This window comes from Euprymna scolopes, chromosome 22 (genome assembly GCF_053919585.1).
Source record: "Euprymna scolopes isolate OS-2025 chromosome 22, ASM5391958v1, whole genome shotgun sequence".
Classification (NCBI taxonomy): domain Eukaryota; kingdom Metazoa; phylum Mollusca; class Cephalopoda; order Sepiida; family Sepiolidae; genus Euprymna; species Euprymna scolopes.
The window spans coordinates 7,225,656-7,241,693 of record NC_136503.1 but is presented as its reverse complement, the minus strand read 5'-3'; the positions used below and the strand labels follow the sequence as shown (position 1 = coordinate 7,241,693).

General features: G+C 30.7%; 1 protein-coding gene and 1 long non-coding RNA gene across 3 annotated transcripts in view; one reads left to right on the top strand and one right to left on the bottom strand.

The window, feature by feature from the left end:
- Positions 1-16,038, bottom strand: part of LOC145243878 (uncharacterized) — a 313,790-nt gene that overhangs the window by 139,355 nt on the left and 158,397 nt on the right. Inside the window, exon 2 of the long non-coding RNA XR_013862968.1 lies at positions 2,876-2,932. This is a non-coding gene — a long non-coding RNA (uncharacterized LOC145243878). The remainder of the gene's footprint in view (positions 1-2,875; positions 2,933-16,038) is intronic.
- Positions 1-16,038, top strand: part of LOC145243875 (solute carrier organic anion transporter family member 4C1-like) — a 164,709-nt gene that overhangs the window by 2,321 nt on the left and 146,350 nt on the right. The window lies entirely within an intron of this gene.

Sequence of the window (16,038 nt, the reverse complement as noted above, 5' to 3'; positions counted from 1 at the left end):
GAAAAAATAATTTATTGGAAAAATTTATTGGAAAAATATATTGGAAAAAATATATTGGAAAAATAATTTTTTGGAAAAAATATATTGGAAAAAATAATTTAAAAACTTTATTGGAAAAAAATATAATTTTTTGCAGGAATTTAATAGCTCCTGCTTTGTCTCTCACACGGTCATTCAGTTCGAACATGATTACAATAAATAAATAGGAAATAAAAATGATATCGTTTATGAAATAATTTTAATTAGCTGGTGTAATTACGTGCTCTAAACGAGTTAATATCAGGTAAAAAAATTGATTTAACACCAATACAAAACTGATAAAGAAGTTTAATAGAAACTTCTCACACACAAACATCGATCACTAATAACATATATATACACAGGCGGCAAAAAAAAGTCCGTACTTGTAGTTTTTTTCAAAAACTGTAAATATAAGCTAAATTTAATGTTAATTTTTAAACAAACTATACCTCATTTGATTGGCCTTTTATACTTCTATAATTTTACCTGTTCATATTTGACTTTTAATTGAAATATTCCAGTGTTCACGTCAATTTAAAAAAATAACTTCAAATTGAGGAGGCAAAAAGAAAGTCTGCACAATGGAAAATTTTTATTTAAATATAATTTTAGGACATTAATGCAACACAAATACAACAGGAACACAATTAACTAGTTAATATTTAGTAGCTTAGCCCTTCTGCAATTTGACAGCCTGCTATCTTTTGGGAATTCCTTGAATTAGACTGCAGCAATACTCCGGGGAAAGGGCATCCCACTTTTCTTTAATTTTTGTCCAAAGTTCTTCCAAATTTTATAATTGTGTAGCTGTTGCTTGATGTAATGCCATACGTTTTCGATAAGATTGAGGTCTGGAGATTGTGCAGGCAATCAAAACACGGAATATCATGCTCTTCCAGGAACCTCTTCACATTGCCAGCTGTGTGAATGGGAGCATTGTGCTACATGAATATTGGATTATCATCCAAATTCCGACCAAAGTAGGGTAGAAAATGCACAGTCAACATATTAATGTACTTGGGCGAATTAATTCGACCTTGTAAGCGAACTACAGTCCCTAGACCATTGGTATTAATAATGCCCCACACCAAATCTGAACCTCCACCACCTTGCAGCGTTGAAAATGAGCACCTAGGATTAAATTCTTCGTCTTTCCTCCGACAGACGAACTGCCTACCAGCACTGCCTAGCCTATTGAACTTGTTTCGTCGCTAAAAAGCATTTTTGACCAATATGAAGAGTCATGATCTTCATTGCATCTGACGAAGTCCAGACGGCGCTTTCTGTTCTGTACAGAAATCATTGGCTTGCGTCTTACAACATATCCTCACAAACTAAATTCCTTTAATCTGTTCTTAACAGTAGAAAGAGAGCACTTTTTAAAAAGATTGCACTGTTGTTGGATTTGGGGAGCCGTTTCAAATCTGTTTCTTAGGCTGCGGATCTTGATAGCATTGTCGTCCGTGTTAGAAGTAACTCTAGTACGACCAGATTTAGGAACATCACGAACACTGCCGATGTTTTGGTGCTTTTGCACAGTCTTTCGTGCCGTTTTCTCATCACATTTCAATCTGCGGTCGATTTCTCGATTGGATAAACCAGAAAGGTGGAGAATAATGATCTCCTGAAGATCACTAAGAGAAAGTCGTGGCATATGGACTAAATCTTACGTTGTATACCCTGGAACAACAACACGGCTTTGTCGCCTGTTGGTGGATATTTTAAACTGATTTCGGGCGATAATTTAAGCTGGTTTCAAGCAAATTTGTTGCTGCAAACTTTTTTTTGCCTTCTCAATTTGGAGTTATTTTTTTTAATTGACGTAAACACTAGAATGTTTCCATTAAATATCAAATATGAACACGTAAATTTATAGAGGAATAAATAGACTTTCTTTTTGCCGGCACTATATATATATATATATATATATATATATATATATATATATATATATATATATATATATATATATATACATCCTTGTGCTAGAAAGTTCTCGTCTTAAATTCTATGCAGAATGTAGAAACTATGTATAAATAGAATTCAGCGCAAAAAATCAAACCAATCATATAATACGAAACCATGAAAAAATGAATAAATAATTAACGCTCTGAGAATAACCGAAATGAAATTGTTTCAGCCAGGAAAGTGTAATAGCCCAAGTTCAAAAAACTAAAGCGAAAAACAAAAAGGGGAAAAAGTCTCTACTTACGACAATCACAGTTCTGAGATTCTTGTTTCTTCATTCATTCCAGATTTTTCATGTAGTTTTCCCTTCATTTCTAGCCGATAGCAGCAATTTATCCGTAAAAAGGAAATGAAATGTGATTTGATATGGTTAAAATCCGAAAACTGGAAGAGAAGCTGCAAATACCTTTTTATTTTCCCATTACGCCATTTTGAAGTTTATCAAAGTCATTAAACCCAACTATACGATTGATTGTTGCTATTTCTTCTGATGAGTTAAGAGCATAATAGATTCATTGATTGATATAATAATTAAATGAATGATTTTGCGCTACGAAACAGACACTGTCAAGAATTGTATAAGTCAACTAAATTAAAGGAATAATTTATAAGATGGTCAACTTCATGCATTTTGGAATATAGTTTTTTATCATTTATTCTCTCTCTCTCTTTTTCTGTCTGTCTGTCTGTTTGTCTGTCTATATATATATATATATATATAGGCCGCCTGGCATTGCGTGATCCGAAAATATTATATTTTGATTAATGCAGATTTCGTATTTGTTTTTATTTATATTGGACCCAATATATAGCAATGATTTAAAAAGTTTTTTTTTAATGACTCGTGCGCCACCACCGAGGATTGAAACCAAAAAGTTTAGCTTACGATTACTTCTTCCTTTGACGTTACCACCTGAGCTATGAAGACATATTTGTTTCAAGGCTAAAAATTAAAACATAAAACAATAGCTATTACGTTACGCATGCATATTCGTAAAGACGTCGTTCAACCTTTACCTGGAAAATTTCATTTTTTAAATTTTCACATTTTTGCATCGATTTTTCCTGGCTTAAACCCAAATATAAAGTTTCGCATTGGTTCGAATACCCTATATATTAAGTTTCATGTCTGTAGATCTAAAACTGAAAGTGAAGTTTAGTAGGCAAACCTTTTAAACAAATATATATACGCATGCATAAATATATAGAAAGAGGTTTGTGTTTACTCTAAGCTTTTTACACAAATATTACGCAAGCATATATCATGTAGAATATCTGCATGAATATAATTACACGTAATAGTTAACTAAAGATGAAAAACATCAGAAAACAAAAACAAAAAACTAAAAGGGAATTAATTAAAATGAATGTTTAATATAATATGCAAATTAATTAGATCTTTTGCAGAGGAATATAATTCCACGACTCATATAAAACGAAGTTGTATTTTCTTTTCACATAAATAGAAAAACGGGTTTTTAATATGAATATCAATACACAAAAAAAAACAGATTTTTAGGAGTATAAATAAAGATATAAGAATGACAGTATAGTTACGTTCAAAGATCCAAACATTTCTTTCACATGCAAAACAACTCTTCCAGCATATTACAATTTTGGTACATTTTTTTACAGCAAGAGTTACGTACTCCTGAACCAGAAATCTTCTGAATCGTCATTTAAACGAGCGATCTTTTGTGCTCTAGAATTGATTTTTCTACATAGTCACCGCCATTCTAAACGCACTAGTGTAAGAGATGAACGATTGCAGTGCATAGGTGTCCGGAGAGCGCTTTGTCACTCATATCTCTCCTGCCACTCTGAAATCGACGATCCCGTCTCCTAACTGTGCTATTATCAACTGCATAGACTTTGTAAACGTTCAACAAGAGCCAGTGAATGTGCATCAATTCAAGGAACAATCAAGGCTTTTCTTATAACTGCACGCCTGTTGAACTCTCTTCCTTTTGCCTGTTTTCCATTTGACTACAATTTGGTTGTCTTCAAGTCCAATGTAAACAAATTCTTGATAAACCGTCCCATTAAGTAATCCAATTGACCAAATTTCTACTGCTAACGATTACTACGATATTATCCCATTAACTACTGTACATTAACAATGCAATGTTTTAATCTCCTCTGATCCATTCAGGAGACATTACTAGTCATACCGATGTGTTGTAAACAATGAAACAACTGTTAATCGATGACATATATCGATCTATATATAAATTTGAATTTTTCTCGCGTTGATATTGATATTAAGCCATACTTTTCATACTTAAAAATATAATAATCTTTCATATTTAAAAGGTATTTAAACGATCTTCTCAATATACGCAATCATGGATGGATATGCGAGCGACTACACGAAGATTAATTAATTTGCATATCCCTTTAAAAACTAGTGTTAATTAATTATTCGTTTTATGATTTCTTATTATATGATTGGTTTCATTTCACTATTACACTGAATTCTTTTAATGCATAGTTTTACATTCTGCATAATTTCGTAGAATTTAAGATGGAAACCTTCTTGCACGCGGAAGTATACATAACCTTGTCATCCCAGGTCAAAAAGATGAGGCAGTTTTTACATTTTTTTTATATTTGTATAAAGGTGTTTTTACATTGTCGAATTGGACTATTCCAAATCTGCGAGTAATTGTTTCTGTTTTGGTATGATTTTTGCTTCTTTTAGGGTTGTTTAAGGTATTATTTCGGGTCATTTTTAAAAGAAAGTTTGGCAGCTTGTTTGCTTCGTGAAAAGATAACATTTCTATGCAGGTCGATTAATATTGTTTCATTTTGTTAATACTTGATTTTTTTAACGAACAAAATACAAATTATAAGGATTCTTAAAAATAGTCGCGATTTCCTACATTCGAGAAACCCTTACCATCCCAACGGAAAGTTAACTTCTAAAAGTGATTTTTGCTTATAACTTCAGTAATGTAATCATAATTTTCGTATTTGTTAAAATAACAACCAATGATTTCAATTGTTTCCAATTGCTTTCAATAAATTTTTATTGAACAGGTCAAATGTCTCTTATGTTTATTGCTGCATTAAAATAGTTAATATCTTTTCATATATTTTAATAAATATTACAAACCACTTAAACATGTCAATTTGGATTTTATTACCTATTTACCCCCCCCGCCTCTCTATACCTCCTTATCTAAACATTAATATTTCTTTCTTTCTTATATATATATATATATATATATATATATATATATATATATATATATACATATATATTATTTTTATTCAATTTTCACCTCAAACAAGGCACAGTGCCACTTTGAAGCAGGGGGCTACTATTAGGGACTTAATTAGCGGGGTAATTATGAAGGGAGATGGTTAGAAAGATGTTTGTTAACATTACACTTGAACTTCTGCATATCAGTGCAGTTGGGAAAGCAGAATCCCGGAAGGGAGTTCCAAAGACCCGCAGTTCTGGGGAAGAAACTATTGGAGTAAAAGGCTTTCTTGCACCTAGGGATCTACTGTAAAGGGATGAGACTTAGTAGCTTGTCGGGTTTGTCGGGGGTAGTTACGTCGGGGAGGTACAAGAGTTTGCAGTTCGTCAGAGCATTCACCATTAAAGTATTTGTAGAACAGGCAGAGGGATGCAACATCTCGTCGATGGGACAGAGGCTGAAGCCTAGATGACAGTTCAGGACCTATCAGGTTGGCAACTCTCTTTTGAACCCTGTCCAGGAGCGAGAGACAAGCAGCAGATGCACCAGCCCAGATGTGACAACAGTACTCCATACATGGGCGAATGGTGGCCTTATAGAGGTATAGGATACTGTCAGGCGTAAGTTGTTTTCTAGCATGGTAGAGAGAGCCAACCTTCCTTGCAGCAGCCTTGGCAATGCTCTCAATGTATCGATTCCAGTTCATATTCCCTGTAAACGTTAGGCCGAGGAGTTTAAAAGAAGTACTTTCAGGCAATATGTTCTTGGCCATTGCTATTGGTGGTAGAGAAGGTTTCTTGTAGTTATTGAAGGAAACAAGCTTAGTCTTAGCAGCATTGAATGTGACCATTTTTGTCCCCATTCCATTACAGATTGGAGGTCATCCTCTAGTGTTTCTGCCATTTCCTCGGATATGTGTTCATTTGTTTTCCCCTCATACCTGTTATAGAGAGTGGTGTCATCGGCAAATATACCCATCTCCGAAACAATTTTATCAGGGAGGTCATTTATGAATATCAGGAATAATAGAGGTCCAAGGATAAACCCTTGAGGTACTCCCGCAATATATATATATATATATATATATATATATATATATATATATATATATATATATACTAGCAAAAGTACCCGTCGTTGAATGGGTTCAAAAACAGCCTACAGAAAATGGACTCTGATTTATGAAAGTATGAGAGGTTATAAAAAGGAAGGGTTGTAAAGAGATAGCTTCAAATTTGGGGGTATCAAAACCAAAGCAAAATATGATGACAGTAAAAATAAAATAGATAAACCTCATAATTTATTATACCATACCTGTTCACACTGAAACACTTATCACAATATTCAGTGGATCTATATTAAAAAAAAACTTATTAAACTTTGTGACATATTTCCATTCTATGGAGGTCGGGCGCGAACGAACACCCCATAATTTTATTATACCATATGTCTTCAAACTGAAACAATTATCAAAATATACTTACGCAGATAGATATGAACAGTCTTTATTAAAGTTTGTGCCTATTTTAATTCTATGGAGACCAGGCGCGAACGTAGACCCCACAATTTTATTATACAATCCTTATTTAAGTTAAAAACATACTTATCAAAGTATTATTATGTACATCTATATCAAAAACACTTGTAAACATTTTTTTTTTAATTTTTAAATTTTTTATTTCCATATTTTGTACGCAGACCCCACAATTTTAATGAATCATCATTATGCCAGATCAAACATAGCCATTCCTGTGTCTCGATACATCTTGTATCATTATATGTTATCAGTTTTCTATAATAGTCAACCATATAGGAGTCTACTCGTGACCAGACACACGCACACACTTTATATTATATATATATATATATATATATATATACTTACACACACACACACACACACACACACACATACACACACACTATGGTACTTTTTAAGCTTACAATTTAAGTCATCTCATTCTGACTTAAAATATATTGGTATATAAACGGTTATCGAATTATCAATTATATAAATATGATGAAATTCGGAATACTATAAATAATATATACATATATAACTACTTCATTTACTCACATGAAATTAATATACGAAAATATAAATTTATGCGTAAATTTTAAGTATTTACTTCAAAACTGCTCAATACGTAGGTAGAGCTAGTTAGTAATTTATAAAATATATATGGCGATTAAGCTACAATGACTATTCCGCGTTTCATCCACTCTAGGATTCTTCAGGTGAAGAATCCTAGTGGATGAAACGCGGAATAGTCAGTGTAGCTTAATCGTCATATATATTTTATAAATTAATATATATATATATATATATATATATATGCGTGTATATATATATATATATATATATATATATATATATATATATATATATATATATATATATATATGTATATAATTATAAATTTAAAATGTCCTTGTAACGATATATAAACAAAAAACAAAAGAACAATTGGGGATGCTGAAATATTAACGTTATTATTTCGAAATTATTATTTAACGTGAGAAGAGTGGGGTTTTAAATAAACAAAAACAAAAGAACAATTGGGATGCTGAAATATTAACGTTATTATTTCGAAATTATTATTTAATGGGAACAGTGGGGTTTAAAATAAACAAAAACAAAAGAACAATTTGGATGCTGAAATATCACGTTATTATTCCGAAATTATTATTTAACGTGAGAAGAGTGGGGTTTTAAATAAACAAAAACAAAAGAACAATTGGGATGCTGAAATATTAACGTTATTATTTCGAAATTATTATTTAATGGGAAGAGTGGGGTTTAAAATAAACAAAAACAAAAGAACAATTGGGGTGCTGAAATATTAACGTTATTATTTCGAAATTATTATTTAATGTGGGAAGAGTGGGGTTTAAAATAAACAAAAAACAAAAGAACAATTGGGGATGCTGAAATATTAACGTTATTATTTCGAAATTATTATTTAATGGGAGGAGCGGATTTAAAGTAAACAAAAAACAAAAGAACAATTGGGACGCTTAAATATTAACGTTATTATTTCGAAATTATTATTTAACGTGGGAAGAGTGGGGTTTAAAATAAACAAAAAACAAAAGAACAATTAGGATGCTGAAATATTATTGTTAATATTTCGAAATAATTATTTAATGGGAAAAGTGGGGTTTAAAATAAACAAAAAACAAAAGAACAATTGGGGATGCTGAAATATTAACGTTATTGTTTCGAAATTATTATTTAATGGGAGGAGCGGATTTAAAGTAAACAAAAAACAAAAGAACAATTGGGACGCTGAAATATTAACGTTATTATTTCGAAATTATTATTTAACGTGGGAAGAGTGGGGTTTAAAATAAACAAAAAACAAAAGAACAATTGGTGATGCTGAAATATTAACGTTATTATTTCGAAATTATTATTTAATGGGAAGAGTGGGGTTTTAAATAAACAAAAAACAAAACAACAATTAGGGATGCTGAAGTATTAACGTTATTATTTCGAAATTATTATTTAATGGGAAAAGTGGGGTTTAAAATAAACGAAAACAAAAGAACAATTAGGGATGCTGAAATATTAACGTTATTATTTCGAAATTATTATTTAACGTGGGAAGAGTGAGGTTTAAAATAAACAAAAACAAAAGAACAATTGGGGATGCTGAAATATTAACGTTATTATTTCTAAATTATTATTTAATGGGAAGAGTAAGGTTTAAAATAAACAAAAAACAAACGAACAATTGGGGATGCTGAAATATTAACGTTATTATTTCGAAATTATTATTTAATGGGAAGAGTGGGGTTTAAAATAAAAAAAAACAAAAGAACAATTGGTGATGCTGAAATATTAACGTTATTATTTCGAAATTATTATTTAATGGGAAGAGTGGGGTTTATAATAAACAAAAAACAAAAGAACAATTGGGGATACTGAAATATTAACGTTATTATTTAAAAATTATTCTTTAATGGGAACAGTGGGGTTTTAAATAAAAAAAAACAAAATAACAACTTTGATGCTGAAATATCACGTTATTATTCCGAAATTATTATTTAACGTTAGAAGAGTGGGGTTTTAAATACACAAAAAACAAAAGAACAATTGGGATGCTGAAATATTAACGTTATTATTTCGAAATTATTATTTAATGTGGGAAGAGTGGGGTTTAAAATAAACAAAAAACAAAGGAGCAATTGGGGATGCTGAAATATTAACGTTATTATTTCGAAATTATTATTTAATGGGAGGAGCGGATTTAAAGTAAACAAAAAACAAAAGAACAATTGGGACGCTTAAATATTAACGTTATTATTTCGAAATTATTATTTAACGTGGGAAGAGTGGGGTTTAAAATAAACAAAAAACAAAAGAACAATTGGGGATGCTGAAATATATACGTTATTATTTCGAAATTATTATTTAATAGGAAAAGTGGGGTTAAAAATAAACAAAAAACAAAAGAACAATCGGGACGCTGAAATATTAATGTTATTATTTCGAAATTATTATTTAACGTGGGAAGAGTGGGGTTTAAAATAAACAAAAAACAAAAGAACAATTGGGGATGCTGAAATATATACGTTATTATTTCGAAATTATTATTTAATAGGAAAAGTGGGGTTAAAAATAAACAAAAAACAAAAGAACAATCGGGACGCTGAAATATTAATGTTATTATTTCGAAATTATTATTTAACGTGGGAAGAGTGGGGTTTAAAATAAACAAAAAACAAAAGAACAATTGGGGATGCTGAAATATATACGTTATTATTTCGAAATTATTATTTAATAGGAAAAGTGGGGTTAAAAATAAACAAAAAACAAAAGAACAATCGGGACGCTGAAATATTAATGTTATTATTTCGAAATTATTATTTAACGTGGGAAGAGTGGGGTTTAAAATAAACAAAAAACAAAAGAACAATTGGGGATGCTGAAATATATACGTTATTATTTCGAAATTATTATTTAATAGGAAAAGTGGGGTTAAAAATAAACAAAAAACAAAAGAACAATCGGGACGCTGAAATATTAATGTTATTATTTCGAAATTATTATTTAACGTGGGAAGAGTGGGGTTTAAAATAAACAAAAAACAAAAGAACAATTGGGGATGCTGAAATATATACGTTATTATTTCGAAATTATTATTTAATAGGAAAAGTGGGGTTAAAAATAAACAAAAAACAAAAGAACAATCGGGACGCTGAAATATTAATGTTATTATTTCGAAATTATTATTTAACGTGGGAAGAGTGGGGTTTAAAATAAACAAAAAACAAAAGAACAATTGGGGATGCTGAAATATATACGTTATTATTTCGAAATTATTATTTAATAGGAAAAGTGGGGTTAAAAATAAACAAAAAACAAAAGAACAATCGGGACGCTGAAATATTAATGTTATTATTTCGAAATTATTATTTAACGTGGGAAGAGTGGGGTTTAAAATAAACAAAAAACAAAAGAACAATTGGGGATGCTGAAATATATACGTTATTATTTCGAAATTATTATTTAATAGGAAAAGTGGGGTTAAAAATAAACAAAAAACAAAAGAACAATCGGGACGCTGAAATATTAATGTTATTATTTCGAAATTATTATTTAACGTGGGAAGAGTGGGGTTTAAAATAAACAAAAAACAAAAGAACAATTGGGGATGCTGAAATATATACGTTATTATTTCGAAATTATTATTTAATAGGAAAAGTGGGGTTAAAAATAAACAAAAAACAAAAGAACAATCGGGACGCTGAAATATTAATGTTATTATTTCGAAATTATTATTTAACGTGGGAAGAGTGGGGTTTAAAATAAACAAAAAACAAAAGAACAATTGGGGATGCTGAAATATATACGTTATTATTTCGAAATTATTATTTAATAGGAAAAGTGGGGTTAAAAATAAACAAAAAACAAAAGAACAATCGGGACGCTGAAATATTAATGTTATTATTTCGTAATTATTATTTAACGTGGGAAGAGTGGGGTTTAAAATAAACAAAAAACAAAAGAACAATTGGGGATGCTGAAATATATACGTTATTATTTCGAAATTATTATTTAATAGGAAAAGTGGGGTTAAAAATAAACAAAAAACAAAAGAACAATCGGGACGCTGAAATATTAATGTTATTATTTCGAAATTATTATTTAACGTGGGAAGAGTGGGGTTTAAAATAAACAAAAAACAAAAGAACAATTGGGGATGCTGAAATATATACGTTATTATTTCGAAATTATTATTTAATAGGAAAAGTGGGGTTAAAAATAAACAAAAAACAAAAGAACAATCGGGACGCTGAAATATTAATGTTATTATTTCGAAATTATTATTTTACGTGGGAAGAGTGGGGTTTAAAATAAACAAAAAACAAAAGAACAATTGGGGATGCTGAAATATATACGTTATTATTTCGAAATTATTATTTAATAGGAAAAGTGGGGTTAAAAATAAACAAAAAACAAAAGAACAATTGGGACGCTGAAATATTAATGTTATTATTTCGTAATTATTATTTAACGTGGGAAGAGTGGGGTTTAAAATAAACAAAAAACAAAAGAACAATTGGGGATGCTGAAATATATACGTTATTATTTCGAAATTATTATTTAATAGGAAAAGTGGGGTTAAAAATAAACAAAAAACAAAAGAACAATTGGGACGTTGAAATATTAATGTTATTATTTCGTAATTATTATTTAACGTGGGAAGAGTGGGGTTTAAAATAAACAAAAAACAAAAGAACAATTGGGACGTTGAAATATTAATGTTATTATTTCGTAATTATTATTTAACATGGGAAGAGTGCGGTATAAAATAACTTAAATATAATACAGAAATGAACGATGTAAAATAAAAAAAGCAGATATATCAAAATTTGAATTTATCTATAATAAGTATTATAGTATCTGTTCAGTGCACATTTACCTATAAGTATGGCCAACCACTTATAATTCAGTAACTGTAAATTAAAAAAAAAATCAATTATAATAAACAGAACGACTCATAGAAATCTATCTATATTCGTTTTTCATTTTAATATACTTTCATAGAAATGTTTCTGTTATGTCACAAAAAACTATTTTCTTTACGTCATAAGTGTCACGCTCATACATGAATTCCATAGCTAATATAACATACTGACCCAACGGGTCACAGGTAGTCTAATATATATATGTATATATATATATATATATATATATATATATATATATATATATATATATATCCTTATCTATCTCTATTATTGTCTGTCTATCTATCCTTATTTATCTATCTATCCTTATCTATGTAGCGCTCTTTATATCTATTCTGATCTATCTATCTATCTATCTATCTATCTATCAATTAGCTATGTTATGTTTTGCGGGTCCATATAGATGTAGTGAATGTATATAAAGTGCATGGTATAAAATATTCTTCTAATGAATGTGTGTATATACGTGTGTATATACCTGTGACAGTCATCTATATGACGTGTGTATATACTTGTGTTCGTCTATGACCATCTAGCGTTGTGATCGTTTAATTTAGAGTTCCTTTTCGCGTGTACATTTAATTGCCATTTACGACGGGACAAGAATATACATAAAAACCTTTACAACACAAAGGACGAATAACACTTATCTGAAGGTTTCAACATCCAACCAAACCAGGAACATATCTGGTCCATCCTCGGGCTTGTTTGACGGAAAGTTGTAATGGAAACTCATTCAAAGAAAATGACAGACCTCGCGTTTTATTTTCGGCCAATTTTATTTCCGATATTTCCCCGTTGAAAAGCTGCCGTTGGTCCTAGACTATTGCATTCTGATCCCCTTTACTGGGAGCCATCACCGGCCGACTCGATTCACTTTCTCTCACTCTCGATACTTGACTGCCTCTGCTCTCTCGCTTCCAATCTCTGACTCATCAAATCATCGTATCTTTTCCCAAAACTCTACCTAAAGTCCACGTCACTTTATAATAGCCCCTACGTAATTCAATCTATTTTAAATTAATATTCATGTTCTGCATTCTATAATTTATTAAATATCTTAACATAAATAATTTTATCTGTAAATATTAATTTTTGCAATAATAAAATTCTATTTTTACAAATACGTGGCTCTGCCGCATCTAACAACTACGCGCGCGCCGCGTGCGCACGCGCGTGTGTCCAACTATTTATATTTTACTCTACACTGATGCTACTTAAATGATGTTATAGTTATTTTATATATGCACACGTAATCCGTACTTAGGATCCTAGCTTTGTAAGAGTGGAAATGCACTCTTTCCAAAAGGAATACATCCTATTTTTATCTAAAAAAAAGATTTTGTTTAAGCTACAAAGAAGTGATTGCGGTCATTAAAACGAACGACCTTTTGTGCTCCAGAATTTATTTTTCTACATAGTCATCGCCATTCTCAGCGCACTGCTGTAAGAGATGAACGATAGCTGTGATTGGGCGTCCGAGGAGCGCTTTGTCACTCACATCTCTTCTGCAACTCCGAAATCGACGACCCCATCTCCTAACTGTGCTTCGACTTTGTAAACGTTCAACAAGAGCCGGTGAATGTACATCGGTTCTTTTTTTCTGCGTGGAGGGTTGCCTTCTTAGAGTCTTACACGCCAATATCTGCAACATAGAGATAAAATTTTCAGATAATGAATGGATAAGTTCAGTCATCATAACAATGCAATTTTTCTATCGCTCTGATCCATTCGGGTGGAATAAAATAGGAGAAATTACTAGTCATACTGATGAGTTTAAACAATGAAACAACTGTTAATTGATGAATGTCTATCTGTGTGTGCATGTGTGTGTATGTGTGTGTATGTGTGTGTGTGTGTACATTTCCCTACCAAATAAATTTACAGACATGAAATTTGACATAAGGGGTATTGAGATTTGGGAAAATCTTTTTAATCGGTTTTCAGCCAGAAATTTCTCTGTTAAGGGGTCAAAGTTCAATGATTTGACCTTTGAAAACTCTTCTGCTAATTTTGGGTCTAAACAATTAAATGTAGGTTACTTGGATATGGATAAACGTTTTGATTTGATTTAAGCCCTAAAAAATACATTTTAAGGGATCAAAATTTTAAGGGATCAAAATTTTAAGGGATCAAAGTCAAATAAAGAATTGACCTCTTCGGTCTCTATCAAATTACTCAGCTAATTTCTGGTCTAAACATTTCAAACTTTACATAAAGGATATTCAGAGATAGAGAAAGATTTTTAATCGATGTAGGTCGAAAATTTGAACTGCCAAAGGTTCAAAGTTCGAAAGATTTGACCTTTGCATTCTCTAGCAAACTACTCAGCCAATTTTGGGTCTAAACATTTGAAATTTTACATAATAGGTATTCAGACATGCGGCAAGCATTTTAATCAGTTTTGGGAGAAAAATTTTGCTGCCAAAAGGTCAACGTTAAAAGAGTTGACCTTTGCAGATTCTACCAAATTTTTCCGCCAATTTGGGGCCGAAACACTTAAAATTTTAGATATAGGTAACTTAAACATGGGTCAAACTTTTTATTTCGATTTGAGACAAAAAACAATAAATTTTAAGGGTCAAAATTGGGGTCAAAGTTTTTAAAAAATTACCTCTGCGGTCTCTACGAATTAACTCAGACAGGTTTTGGTCTAAACTTTAAAAATTTTACATAAAGGGTAATCACACATAGTGCAAGTGATGAACAGTACATACGGCCCGAGCAAAGCCGGGCTGGACTGTTAGTAACTATAAATTTGAGTTTTTCTCGCGTTGATATTGATATTAAACCCTACTTTTCATATTTAAAAATATAATAATTTTTCATATTTCAAAGATACTAGCTACCCATGCCCCGTTGCGTCAGTATTGTATATTAGCTTAGGAATTAATGTACGAGCGTGACACTTGTGGCGTAAAGAAAAACAGATTTTTGTGGTCTGACAGAAACATTTCTATGAAAGTATATAAACAGGAAAAAAAATATGAATAGATTTCTATGAGTCGTTCTGTTTATAATTGTTTATTTTAGAAAAAGAAAAACATACAGCCATTGGATTATAAGCGGTTTGCCGTAATTATAGGTAAATGTGCACTGAGCAGATACCATAATACTTAAAGTTAAATTCAAATTTTGATATATTTAAACGCGAAAACAAAAGCAATTTGGACACTGAAAACGTACACAGTAAAACAATACGTTTTATTGTCGCATCGATTCATTGCTTATGTACGCATGCGCAACCGGAAGTAGTAAACCGGATGTTGGGTTACTACACTCGTTACAAGGTCATTTGAGTTTTATAATTATATAGATTAAAACGACCTTCTTAATATACGCAATCATGGATGGATATGCGAGCGATTACATGAAGGTTAACTAATTTGCATATTCTATTAAAAACTAGCGTTAATGCATTCATTTTTATGGTTTCTTGTTATGATTGGTTTTTTTTCACTATTACGCTGAATTTATGCATGGTTTGTAAAGTTTGCATAATTGTGTAGAATTTAAGATGAAAATGTTCTAGCATGTAGAAATTTAATATATATATATATATATATATATATATATATATATATATATATATATATATATATATATATATATATATATATCTTCAGGGGTGAAAAAAACCGGACGAGAGTGGTCAATATGCAGCCAGACCAGTATATAGGAAATTTATTGCTGTGAGTCCAGAATGAATTTACATATTGTTTCCGCTATGAAGATATCCTCTGAAGATGAGGAGAGATCCGACCAGCTTTGTCAGAATTCATAGATGGACCATCTATGAATTCTGACAAAGCTGGTCGGATCTCTCCTCATCTTCAGAGGATATCTTCCTAGCGGAAACAAT